This window comes from Aythya ferina (assembly GCF_964211825.1).
Source record: "Aythya ferina genome assembly, chromosome: 2".
Taxonomy (NCBI): Eukaryota; Metazoa; Chordata; class Aves; order Anseriformes; family Anatidae; genus Aythya; species Aythya ferina.
Window position 1 is genome coordinate 832908 of NC_140297.1, and position 4974 is coordinate 837881.

General features: G+C 53.4%; 1 pseudogene across 1 annotated transcript; it reads right to left on the reverse strand.

The window, feature by feature from the left end:
• Window positions 1–1431: 1431 nt before the first annotated feature.
• Window positions 1432–4974, reverse strand: LOC311431558 (GTPase IMAP family member 1 pseudogene; annotated as a pseudogene). The gene is made up of 2 exons (XR_014698876.1): window positions 4390–4974; window positions 1432–3720 (listed from the first exon to the last, which is right to left on the reverse strand). The product of XR_014698876.1 is annotated as a GTPase IMAP family member 1 pseudogene (transcript).

Sequence of the window (4974 nt, forward strand, 5' to 3'; positions counted from 1 at the left end):
GCCTTGCTGTGTGGAGAGGCGCCCTTCAGTGCACTGTGACCCGCAGTGCTGAAACAGCCGTTTGGGAGGGTGGAGAATGGTCCAGGTGCATTCAGGATCAGGCCCAAGCTGCAGCTCCCCCCAGGCTGGTGTTTGGTGGTGGCCATGAGCTGTGCAAGGGCGCGAGGTCTCACTGCTTGCCAGGCGAGTGCAGCAGGCAGGGGAAGCTCTGTGGCCATACCTGAGCGTGGGGCTGGGGGAGTGCTCGGGAGGGGGCTGCCTGACTCATCCCAGGTTCTTCTCCCACCCAGAAAGGCTGCGGAAAGCAGCCTAGGAGGGGGGAGGAATCCCAGAACGCCAGGCTGACCTCTTCCTCAAGCGAAGGAGGTAGAAGGAAGTAAGGGAAGGGAACCGGGGCAGGCACCCGCACTACGGCAGGCACCACTTGGCCCAGAGATCCACTCTGCTCCTGAACCTGGAACGACATGGCTTGGCTTGGCACAGGAAGAAGGGTTTTGCCATCCTCCGCTCACACCACACATGTGGATGCACAAGGACCAAGTGCCAGGCATGATTGTAATGTGTCATGATGTAAGTTTGTAGATGGCACCAAGCTAAGTGGTGCAGTCAGCACAAGAGAAGGAAGGGATGCCATCCAAAGAAGGCTCCGTGGAGACCTCATTGTGGCCTTTCAGTGCTCGAAGGGTTCTTATAAAAAGGATGGAGAGGGACTCTTTAATTGTGTAGATAATGATAGGACAAGGGGGAATGGTTTTAAACTGAAAGAGGGGAGATTTAGATTGGATGTTAGGAAGAAATTCTTCACTCAGACGGTGGTGAGGCACATGTTGCCAAGAGAAGCTGTGGATGCCCCATCCCTGGAGGTGTTCAAGGCCAGGCTGGATGGGCCTTGGCCAACCTCATCTGGGGGGAGGCAGCCTTGTCTGTTTCAGGGGGGTTGGAGTTGGATGATCTTTAAGGTCCCTCCCAACCCCAACCATTCTATGACTCTATGATCCTTCACCCCGTGTGCAATAAGCCAATTCGCACGCACTCAGGAGAGATATTGCTTTTATTCAGGCCTCAGAGCTCGGTGCAGTTTCCACAGATCAAGCACAGCTGATGTCGACTTCCTGGCTACATGGAGATATGGAATTCATGACTATTCAGCGATCTAATACAAATTCATTCTAATCTACCTGAGTTTTGTGCTCATGTAGCATCATTCTTAATGGCTGCTTTTCAGGAACTTCTGCGCATGCCTTCCTTTCTGTGGGGGTCCTTGGTGGTGTTCCCTGATGAAGCACCCTAACCCATTTTATCTATTGATGGAGTGATAATAATCTCAATAATTTTCTTAGATGGGACCTTCCATGAAGCTATTTTAATCGCGATTGCAATGGTGGGCATCCTTGTGAGGAAAATCTCAAATAATTTTCTTCAGACAGGATGTTCTGTGAAGCTATTTTATTCATGATTGCAGTGGCAGGCGTCCTGCCAGTTAGGAGCGCATTATAGTAAACACATCATAATCTTTTATTCCCTATTACCCGACACCTCATTGCCTCCCCTGTTTCCTCATTCTCTGAGTACTACAGGTTCACAAGCTACTCAACACTTCTTTATACCATACGCGTACAATTTTTCTTTTTTTGAACCCTTTAATTTCTCCCTTTTCCTTTTTTTTTTTTTTTCTTATGTTTTAAGAACCTGTGATCTTTGTTTTACTATTCCCACACTGCTCATCCTGTTTTTCTCAAGCTTCCACCTCATTTTGGAACAGTGCAGCCTTCTACTGTCCACTTACCTACTGTGCATTTCTCCTTATTATGACCACACAACTACCTTGGAATACAGAAAAGTAATTCTCTACTACAAAAGCACAACTTAGTTTCTCACATCCTGCAAGCAGCAGCGCACAGCACAAGTTTTCAATAACCCTGAATCCCCTATTACCCAACACCTGATTTCTCCCTGTTTCCTCACTGGTTGAGTACTACAGATTCACAACTTACTTGACCCACTTCTATACCATATAGGTACAATTTTATTTGACCAGCCATTAATTTCTCCTTTTCCTTTTTTCCTTTTTTTTTTTTTTTTTTTTCCTTCTTCTCTGTGATTAGAGGGCCTGTGACTCTTGTTTTTACTTATTTTGCACTACTCCTTCCATTTTTCTTAGCTATGCTTCTTATGTTGGGACAGTGGGACCTTCCCCTTTATCTGCTTAACTAGTGCTATGCTGCTGTCATGGCTGCACAATCACATTTCAATATGCAATGTTAGTGGATATTCCACTGCAAAAGCAACTTCTATTGCAAAAATACAACCTTGTTTCTCAAAATCGTCACGTCACCTAAGCACAACCTCAGGCTACTTGCTATCGGCAACTTTCCTTTGTTTCTCCCAGAAGGAGCATTCTGTCCCTGATGAAAGGGAGCCTAAGTTAAAACGTAACCATATTTTTTGTCCTGTACTGCATATATGATAACTGATTAAAGGGAAGCTCAATAAAAATAGACAATTCCTCTTCTTTTCCAAGGGATAGTTGGTTCCATTGCACCAGGACAAGGAGTCATCTGCAAGATGGGCAGAGGCTGGGAGCTGGGGCTGCTCAGCCTGGGGAAGGGGGTTCGGGGGTTCTGTCTGTGTGTGTGAACGCCTGGTGGGGTGCCCAGAGCCTGGCCACAAGGCCATGGACACACGCTGCAGGCACAAGGACGCCCGCTGAGACATCAGGAAAGTCTTTTTTTGCTGTGCGGGTGTCTGAGCGCTGGCACAGGCTGCCCAGAGTGGTGCTGGTGTCTCCATCCCTGGAGATGTCCAACACCCAGTGGACACGGTCCTGGGCAGCTGGAGCGGTGTCCAGAGGTGCCTCCAGCCCCAGGCGTTCAGTGGCTTTGTGGTGCTGGGATTCATCACTTCCACCAAATAAGAAAAATAATGACAACCACCGCAATGGCAAGGAGAATCATCCCACAAATCACAATAGGTCTCCTGTAAGACAGATTGAAAAACCCAATACTTTTCCTGCATGCTCTGTACATCGCCATGTGATACTCCACCTTCTCTTCTGTTAAAATGGGATCCAGGTACATCTCATTGCTGTAGTACCTGTCCCCATTCACCCGCACCATGCAGCGGACCAACCCCATCAGCTCCGCAACCTGTCTGTCCCTTTCGGCTCCAACTGCCCGGTTGTTAAAGCCACAGTACCTGTTCCCGCACCTCTTGATCAGCTCACGGAGAGCCCTGTTTTTGGAATACTTCACATAATCTTGCAGTGACCCCCCCACGAGCTCTTCCGCACGGGTAAATATGACGATCGTGTGCCCCAGAACATCAGCTCCAAAGATGTCCTGCAGTCTCTCTGCAGCCTCCTCGTCCTCCTGGGTGAATCGGCCCAGCTGGGTCACCAGCAGCAGCGCGTGGGGGCCCGGGGAGGACAGCCTGATACAGCGAATAATTTCTTGGTGCACCTCACTGCTGGCACCTCCAGGGTTGAAAATGTCGGCCGTGTCAACCACCGTGAAGTCCTCGCCATCCCAGTGCCCCTGTGCACTCGCACAGCTCACGGTCACTGGCTGGGTGGACAGCTTGGACTCAAAGACACGCTTCCCGAGGAGGGTGTTCCCCGTGGCGCTTTTCCCCCCACCAGCCTTCCCGGCCAGGATCAGCCTCATCTCCAAGTCCCCGCCGACCCCGGGCTGCATGTACACACGACGGACGGCCACGGTCACACTGCGGAGACAAAAGCAGACACCCAGGGCTCCGTCAGCAGGCACCCAGATGCTGGGAGCATCACTGACAGCAGAAGGGATTTTCACTAAAAGCGGGGATGGTTCTGAAGCCTCGTTGCTGGCAACTGGAGGCTACGGGGCTCTGTGTGCCCCCGCTGTGGGAAGGGCTCGGGGGCACCGCAGCTGGGTCAGGCTGTGGTGGCACCGGGACAGACTGGGGCCCCTGGATCGCGCTGCCACGTGTGCAGCCACAGCAGTGCACGGACAGCAGCAAGGAACTGAAATTCAAAATAAAAGCTGTAGCCGTGAGGTGCTGCGGCTCTGTTTCCTCAGTCTCAGTCTCAGGAATTGCAGGCACAGGATTACAGGCACAGGGGAAGGCAGCAAGGCGGCAGGGACCCTCGGGTGGTGGCACGAACCCTCAGGGCAGTGACACCCGTGCAGCCGCGGCCCCGCGTGGGGCTGAGCACGGTGCCCAGGGACTCCCCCGGGCTGGGGCTGTGCCCATGCCGAGCATGGGGAGTGAGGAGTGGGGAGAAGGGAAAGAGAGAGGAGGGGACAAGGGGAAGAGCCACTTCCCTGCCCCGCTGCCCTGTGCCAGGTCCCCAGGCACCCTCGGAGCCCTCCCCGCCGGCACGGAGCCTCGCGGCCCCTGGCCTCCCGCCCGTACCTTCCTGCACGTCCTGCGCTGACGTTCGCCTTGTCCCCGCGGGACGCTCACAGCCACCAGGAAGTGACAGCGGAGATGGCCGGTGTCAGCCTGGAGAACTGTGCTCATGCCACAAGGGCAGCACCGGCTCCTCCCGCACCAGCCCCCAGCTTGGTTTCGATTCTGTGCTGCCCTGGAGGTTCAGACAGCTCTAACGCTACCTCCTGTACTTCCTCCAGAAACAGTCCGGCCTCAGAGTTATTTAACTCCCGCGATGATCTGTGCTTAGTTTTCAAGCAGTTTCTCCTGCTGCTGGTGGGACTGGAGGCAGAGCCCTGACAGAAGAAGGGGCAGGAGACGAGGCAGCTGCAGCCTGCACCGTGGTCAGGGACTAGGATTTCCCGAGGCTGCCTCTCCTCTTCCCACTCCTTAGGCTGTGCTGTGCCAGGCTCAGGGCAGATGGGGCAGCAGCCGTTGGTTACAGCCGGAGGCACAGCGCAGGGTGCAAAGTCCTGCCCCAAAACCTCCCTATCTGTGTGCCTGAGCCAGCTCTGGCCCTGCTGGGGCTGTGCATTGCAGGCCGATAGCCTGCGGTGATCCAGCACA